Genomic DNA, 9,319 nt, shown 5'->3' with positions numbered 1-9,319 from the left:
ACTTAGACAAAACCTAGTTTACACATTCTAGTTTGACTATTTGCATAGGTTTTGCTCTAGGGATTTAATTGTGGCCTAGTTTAGCGAAAGTTTTAGAAGTCCTAATTCACCCCCCCTCTTAGGCGTCACCCGTTTCCTACAGAGGCGTTGGACGAATCCACTATGGTATGACGATGCTAAAACATAAGGGTTGATGCCTTAAAAATCTTTCTCGCTTGTCTAGATATAAATTTTTGGAATTGAGTTTTGATCCTTATTTTTGGGCCTCCCCTAATCCAACTAAAGCATTTTGATGTCAGAACTCGCGTGAACATTAGCATTTTAGTATGAACAACTCGGCTACCGGAGAGAATGAAGAGATACTTAAACTCAACTTACCTGAGATGACAAACTCAGTTATGTTGACCTTGTGGACTGTGAGGGGTATATGTCATGGGTACCCTAAGATCGTATCCAACAATGTGCCCTATAAAAGTGCCCTAAAATTAAAAATGGATATATTCTATAGAATTTAGGGCACCAATAAAAAATTAAGCTCCAACAATAAAGCCCCAAATCAAGTGATTAACTGAAATATGTTAATATACTTCGTTCGTTTGGAAATGAAAGTTTTGTGAAGCGTTCATTCGTTTAAATCTAGACATGGGACATCTCAATAAGGTGCAACATATTTGTAGCACTTCAGGAGGTGACCTATATTTTTTGATAGTTTTTTTGTAAATAGGACACTGTTGGAGCAGTTTTTTTTAGCTTGATGCCTATAATTTAATTTTGGGCACTAAGATAAATCACTGTTGGAGATGGCTATGTATGTTGATTAGTGAGAGGCTAGCTCGTGGACCTGACTCGGACTTTGTATAGGATTCGAACTCAATATTAAGCAACTCGGTCGTGAATCGAGATGGAATCTATGTCAACGAGTGTATAAGAAAAGTTACCTAATTTGTATCGTGAACAATCATATCTTTGTTATAACAGTCATACCTAACATATAAGAGATAAGAATAGAAATATCTTATAATCTAAATGTTCAAATCTCTTTGCTTGTAACCACACCCTCCTTTGGCTATAAAAGGAGGGGCAAGTTGCCTTGACAAGTAGAACATTTGTAGGATGGGGGTGTGGGTTAGAGCTACACTATTAGGGTGACATAAAAGTAGTACAAAACTTGCATGATATTTTCTCTTTCAAACTCTATATAAAAAATTAAATAAACTTGTGGTATATGGTTGTTTCTCTTTCAAACACTATATAGCAAAATTTAAATACGCTTGTGGTATGTGTGTTGTGAAAATTGTGTTTAACTAATGTGTTTTATTCGTATATAAGTTATGAGGGTTAGTTAGATTAGTGTAATTGAATAAACAATATATAAAAAGTGATATGTTAATATAATAATGATTTACAGTTTTGAATTTATTAACTCTTATCTTTTAAAATAATATTTTTCATATTTTATTTTCTAAATATATTTTAAACCAATATTGTATTCGATACAACAATAACCTATCGAACTATTTTTGAAAATTTTAAATAAATAAATAAATATACAATTGTATTTTTTTAAAATTTAGGGTGCGTTTGGTTGGAGAGCCAACTAGAACGGAACGGTTCTATTCTAATTTCTAAGAATGGAGCCGCTCCATTCTATGTTTGGTTGGTAGAATAAAGTCGTTCTATTTTTTGTTTAGTTGGAGAGCACATCAGAGCGGAGCCCTTATATTCCGTGTTTGGTTGGAGAATGCAGAATGACATGATCTGAATGCAAAACTGCACACAACTCATACAAACCAAACAAAACTGCAAATCGCTCGTCCAAAACTACAATGCAGGGACCAAAGTTCATCACCACAAAATCCCTTATGCAAATGTGCAACATCTCATAATGCATGAGTTCATATCACCATAATACATAACTATAGTTCAACCATACAAATAAAAAATACATGTCCAAATAAAAGATACATAGGCCATCACCAGTGTAACCATATTTCATCCAACCACCATGATACATGAGTTCATAACACCATGACAAAATATAGTTCATATAGCCATAGTTCTAATCATGACCCACAAACTAGAAGTTCTCATTAACGAAACTCGAAAACCATGATAGCTTCCAATCGAATTGTAGATTCACGAAAGCATGAGCATCATTAGGATGTCTAACCAAGTGGTGATAGTACTGAGACTTGTGGTTAAGCTGAAAACCTGGGAGACTGTCCACTGCTTCAAACAAACCATCTGGTAAAGCACTGCTTGCTTTCTCGATTCCTTTGCTAGTTTTTCGCTGCCACGATCAAATGCTTCAACCAAGCAATCAGTCTTTCTTCTGCTATCATCAATAGTTTTGGCTCTCTTAGCTGGCCTAGCTGAAGAAGATATATCATCATTGCCATCACTTTTATCAATCCCATGGTTCAACCCCTCACTTTCTGCATTGCCATCAGCCCCATTGTTCACCCCATCAATCCCAAGTGGTTCATTAGAGCTTTTTGCATACTGACCAGTAGCAACACTATTGCTAAAGATTGTAGCTAGAAAACCATAGTATAGAAGAGGCTTGTTCAAATATTCATCATCAGCCTTGTTTTTTTGGATCCTAACAGTGAGTGCAACACTTATTAAAAATAAAAGGATATAAGTTCTTTTTATGTTTAAGACAATACTATAATAAAAGCATGTAAAGAACATATAAACCATATGTACCCAAACTACATATAAAGAACTTATTTCAGATTCATATGATTGTACTTATTTCATAATAGTAGCCCCTTTAGTGGTTTCAGTTGTAGTGCTTAATTCAAGCCTAATTTCATCAAGTCATCTACACATCTGCCATTGAAAAATATTCTAATCCATCGAGGCCACATGTGTACTAGCATACATAAACACGATCAGAAGTGTTTAGACTATGTACACACTAAAATATCAAATACAAAGGGATAGTAAATTCATACCACCATATGTTCTTTGTAGTGCTCATGATCTAGAGAAACAACGAATTCATTTTCATCCCAAAGTGCAGCACTCAAATTCTTAAGATACTTTATCTTAGTGTACTTCTTCTTCCATATCTTCAAGTGATTAGCAACTTAATCACCTGTCCTCGTGAGCTTAAAATGGTCATTGAGAGCCTTAGCACAAGCACTGAGATGAACTTTCTTGAACCCAGTGGAGGTCTTCCACAATGTTGCTAAGAAAGGTGAGCACAAATGTGGATTGAGTTGGTGTCCATTGACATAGTTGAGAGCACCTAGAGGGGGGGTGAATAGGTGATCCTGAAAAAACTTAATACTTAACACCACAAACTTGATTAGAAGTTAGAACAATGAAATCAAGTGATTAGAGAGAAGAGCTCTTGTGAAGCACAATAGACACAGTAAGAACAAGCACAAGAGACTAATTTCATGGTCCAAGTCCATCTTTCCCTTTCAATCCACCTTTGAGACTAATTTAAGAACACTCAAGCATATGGTTAGTCCCAAAGAGTCAAGTTGTAGCACATCTCCCCCTAAATATGTGCAGCACTTGCAAATGGACTTGTGAGGTCCGGGGAGTGTTTGTACAACTTGAACCCCACAAATACATAACAAAATGCATAAAGGAACATGATCAAAGCATAAGGCACATGTATGCTACAAATCAATCCAAGTTCCACGAATCTAAGACATTTAGCTCACTACGCAGCCTGCAAAAGGTCTTCTCATCTAGAGGCTTGGTAAAGATATCGGCTAGCTGGTTCTCGGTGCTAACATAAAACACTTCGATATCTCCCTTTTGCTGGTGGTCTCTCAAAAAGTGATGTCGGATGTCTATGTGCTTTGTGCGGCTGTGTTCAACAGGATTATCCGCCATGCGGATAGCACTCTCATTATCACATAGGAGTGGGACTTTGCTCAGATTGTAGCCAAAGTCTTGGAGGGTTTGCCTCATCTAGAGTAGTTGCGCGCAACACTGTCCTGCGGCAACATACTCGGCCTCAGCGGTGGATAGGGCAACGGAAGTTTGTTTCTTAGAGCTCCACGACACCAGGGACCTTCCTAAGAATTGGCACGTCCCTGATGTACTCTTCCTATCGACCTTGCATCCAGCATAATCGGAGTCTGAATATCCAATCAAGTCAAATGTAGACCCCTTTGGATACCAGATCCCGAAGCAAGGCGTAGCAACTAAATATCTAAGAATTCGCTTCACGGCCACTAAGTGACACTCCCTTGGATTAGATTGAAATCTAGCACACATGCATACACTAAGCATAATATCCGGTCTACTAGCACATAAGTAAAGCAAGGAACCTATCATAGACCGGTATGCTTTTTGATCAACGGACTTACCTCCTTTGTTGAGGTCGACGTGTCCGTCAGTTCCCATTGGAGTCTTTGCGGGCTTGGCGTCCTTCATCCCAAAGCGCTTGATCAAGTCTTGTGTGTACTTTGTTTGGGTGATGAAGGTTCCGTCCTTGAGTTGCTTCACTTGGAACCCAAGGAAGTAGCTCAACTCGCCCATCATCGACATCTCGAATTTCTGCGTCATCACCCTGCTAAACTCTTCACAAGACTTTTGGTTAGTAGAACCAAATATTATGTCATCGACATAAATTTGGCACACAAATAGGTCACCATCACATGTCTTAGTGAACAAAGTTGGATCGGCTTTCCCAACCTTGAAAGAATTAGCAATTAGAAAGTCTCTAAGGCATTCATACCATGCTCTTGGGGCTTGCTTAAGTCCATAGAGCGCCTTAGAGAGCTTACACACGTGGTCGGGGTACCGTTCATCCTCAAAGCCAGGGGGTTGCTCCACGTACGCCTCCTCCTTGATTGGCCCGTTGAGGAAAGCGCTCTTCATGTCCATTTGGAAAAACCTGAAAGAATGGTGAGCGGCATAGGCTAACAATATGTGAATTGACTCTAGCCTAGCCACAGGAGCAAAAGTCTCCTCAAAGTCCAAACCTGCGACTTGGGCATAACCTTTTGCCACAAGTCTAGCCTTGTTCCTCGTCACCACTCCGTGCTCGTCTTGTTTGTTGCGGAACACCCACTTGGTTCCCACAACGTTTTGCTTGGGACGAGGCACCAGTGTCCAAACTTCATTTCTCTTGAAGTTGTTGAGCTCCTCCTGCATGGCCAACACCCAGTCTGGATCTAGCAAGGCTTCTTCTATCCTGAAAGGCTCAATAGAAGAGACAAAAGAGTAATGCTCACAAAAATTAACTAATCTCGAGCGAGTAGTTACTCCCTTGCTTATATCACCCAATATTTGGTCGACGGGATGATTCCATTGAATCGTCGCTCGAACTTGGGTTGGAGGGGCTTGAGGTGCTTCTTCCTCCATGACATGATCATCTTGCGCTCCCCCTTGATCACATGCCTCTTCTTGATGAACCTGTTCATCATCTTGAGTTGGGGGTTGCACCATTGTTGAGGAAGAAGGTTGATCTTGCTCCGTTTGTTCCTGTGGTCGCACATCTCCAATTGCCATGGTGCGTATGGCGGCCGTTGGAACATCTTCTTCATCTATATCATCAAGATCAACAACTTGCTCTCTTGGAGAGCCATTAGTCTCATCAAATACAACGTCGCTAGAGACTTCAACCAAACCCGATGATTTGTTGAAGACCCTATACGCCTTTGAATTTGAGTCATAACCTAACGAAAACCCTTCTACAGCTTTGGGAGCAAACTTAGAATTTCTACCTTTCTTCACTAGAATATAACATTTGCTCCCAAATACACGAAAGTAAGACACATTGGGTTTGTTACTGGTTAGGAGTTCGTATGAAGTCTTCTTGAGGAGGCAATGAAGGTAGACCCGATTTATGGCGTGGCAAGCCGTGTTCACGGCTTCCAACCAAAACCGCTCGGGGGTCTTGAACTCTCCAAGCATCTTCCTCGCCATGTCTATGAGCGTCCTGTTCTTCCTCTCTACCACACCATTTTGCTGTGGTGTGTAGGGAGCGGAGAACTCGTGCTTGATTCCTTCCTCCTCAAGATACTCTTCTACTTGAAGGTTCTTGAACTCCGACCCGTTGTCGCTCCTTATCTTCTTCACTTTGAGCTCAAACTCATTTTGAGCTCTCCTTAGGAAGCGCTTGAGGGTCCCTTGGGTTTCTGTTTTATCCTGCAAAAAGAATACCCAAGTGAAGCGGGAAAAGTCATCAACGATAACAAGACCATACTTACTTCCTCCTATGCTTAGATAGGCGACGGGTCTGAAAAGGTCCATATGAAGCAACTCCAAAGGTCTTGATGTGGTCATCACATTTTTGGTATGATGAGAGCTTCCCACTTGTTTACCTGCTTGACAAGCTGCACAAGGTCTATCTTTTTCGAAGGTTACATTTGTTAGACCTATCACATGTTCTCCCTTTAGAAGTTTGTGAAGGTTCTTCATCCCCACATGTGCTAAACGGCGATGCCACAGCCAGCCCATGCTAGTCTTAGCAATTAAGCATGCATCTAGACCGACCTCCTCTTTTGCAAAATCAACTAAATAAAGTTTGTCGTCTACTACACCCTTAAAAACTAATGAACCATCACTTCTTCTAAAGACAGACACATCTACATTTGTGAATAAGCAATTATATCCCATATTACATAATTGACTAACGGACAACAAATTATACCCGAGCGATTCAACTAAAAACACATTAGAGATAGAATGCTCGGATGAAATAGCAATCTTTCCTAACCCTTTAACCTTGCCTTGATTCCCGTCACCGAATATGATTGAGTCTTGGGAGTCTCTGTTCTTGACATAGGAAGAGAACATCTTCTTCTCCCCCGTCATGTGGTTTGTGCATCCGCTGTCGATAATCCAGCTTGAGCCCCCGGATGCATAAACCTGCAAGGCAATTTAGGCTTGGGTCTTAGGTACCCAACTCTTGTTGGGTTTTACAAGGTTAATAACAATGGTCTTAGGGACCCAAATGCAAGTTTTATCTCCCTTGCATTTTGCCCCTAATTTCCTAGCAATCACCTTCTTATCATTTCTACAAATTGCAAAGGAAGCATTGCAAGTATGATAAATTGTAGAAGATTCATTAACTATTTTCCTAGGAACATGAATAACATTTCTTCTAGGCATAACATTTTTCTTAGCCAAATTTCTATCATGCATAATGGAAGAACTTGAAGCAAACATGGCATTTAAATCATAAACATTACAACTCCTATCATAATGAACATTTCTAGAATATCTCTTATCACCATAAATGAAAGCATGATTCTTTTGACTACTATTAGTCATAGGAGCCTTCCCTTTCTCCTTGGCAGGAATGGGAGCCTTATGACTTGTTAAGTTCTTGGCTTCTCTCTTAAAGCCAAGCCCATCCTTAATTGAGGGGTGTCTACCAATGGTGTAGGCATCCCTTGCAAATTTTAGTTTATCAAATTCATTTTTGCGAGTCTTAAGTTAAGCATTAAGACTAGCCACTTCGTCATTTAACTTTGCAATAGAAACTAGGTGTTCGCTACAAGCATCAACATTAAAATCTTTACACCTATTACAAATCACAACATGTTCTACAGAAGAGTTAGATCTATTTGCTACTTCTAGTTTAGCATTTAAATCATTATTAACACTTTTTAAACTAGAAATGGTCTCATGGCAGGTAGATAGTTCACAAGAAAGCATTTCATTCCTTTTAACCTCTAAAGCAAGAGATTTTTGTGCCTCTACAAATTTATCATGTTCTTCATACAAAAGATCCTCTTGCTTTTCTAATAATCTATTCTTATCATTCAAGGCATCAATCAATTCATTGATCTTATCAATCTTAGTTCTATCTAATCCCTTGAACAAACTGAGAGCACCTAGAGGGGGGGGGGTGAATAGGTGATCCTGTAAAAACTTGAAACTTAATGCCACAAAAACTTGATTAGGAGTTAGCACAATGAAGCCAAGTGGCTGGAAAGGAGTTCTTGCAAAACACAATAACCACAAGAAGATCAACACAGATAGACACAGTGGTTTATCCCGTGGTTCGGCCAAGTCCAACACTTGCCTACTCCACGTTGTGGCGTCCCAACGGACGAGGGTTGCACTCAACCCCTTTCAAGCGGTCCAAAGACCCACTTGAATACCACGGTGTTTTGCTTTGTTTTATTATATCTCGCTTGCGAGGAATCTCCACAACTTGGAGCCTCTCGCCCTTACAATTTGATGTTCACAAAGAAGCACGGAAGTAAGGATGGGATGAGCAACGCACACAAGGCACAAAATCAGAGCACAACCACGCACATAAGTCACAACTCGAGCTCACAACACAACCCGGAGAGTTCTCTACTCAAATGGAGCTCTAGTTGCTATCACAAAGAATCAAATGCGCGGAATTGGAGTCTTGGTGCTTAGGAATGCTTAGAGAATGCTTGGTGTACTTCTCCATGCGCCTAGGGGTCCCTTTTATAGCCCCAAGGCAGCTAGGAGCCGTTGAGAGCATTCCAGGAAGGCAATTCTTGCCTTCTGTCGACTGGCGCACCGGACATCCAGTGCACCACCGGACACTGTCCGGTGCAGATTTCTTTCCTATTTTGGCGCAGCCGACCGTTGAAGATCCAGAGCCGTTGGCGCACCGGACACTGTCCGGTGCCCCCTTCTGCCCGTTGGCTCTGCCACGCGTCGCGCACGGATTACGCGGCCGACCGTTGGCTCGGCCGACCGTTGGCTCACCGGACAGTCCGGTGCACACCGGACAGTCCGGTGAATTTTAGCGGTACGCCGCCGACGAAGTCCCGAGAGCGGCCTTTTCACCAGAGCCAGCCTGGCGCACCGGACACTGTCCGGTGCACCACCGGACAGTCCGGTGCTCCCAGACTAAACTGTATTTGGCTGAACAAATCCATCTCTTTTCCAAATTGATTTCTCTTGTTTCCAGCACTTAGACACAATACATTAGTCCTTAAAACAAAGTACTAAGTCTTAGAAACATACCTTTATGTTGATTTTCACTTTGTCCATCATTTGGCATAGATTAACATATGAACACTTGTGTTGGCACTCAATCACCAAAATACTTAGAAATGGCCCAAGGGCACATTTCCCTTTCAATCTCCCCCTTTTTGGTGATTTATGTCAACACAACAAAAAGCAACTAAAAGAAGTGCAACATCAATGCAAATAAGAACACAAATTTGTTTTGATTCAAATTTGGCATATTTGGATCATTCTTTGCCACCACTTGGTTTGTTTTTGCAAATCAAACTCAATTTCCTATCTCTAAGTCAAACTCACTTGTTGAGGCATAGAGAAAGATATTCCAAGAGAAATTGATCACTGATTCAAAAACTCCCCCTATTTCCCATAATCAGACATTCTC

The sequence above is a fragment of the Zea mays genome, chromosome 2, assembly GCF_902167145.1.
Source record: "Zea mays cultivar B73 chromosome 2, Zm-B73-REFERENCE-NAM-5.0, whole genome shotgun sequence".
In the NCBI taxonomy this organism is placed as follows: domain Eukaryota; kingdom Viridiplantae; phylum Streptophyta; class Magnoliopsida; order Poales; family Poaceae; genus Zea; species Zea mays.
This window is presented reverse-complemented; position numbering follows the sequence as displayed.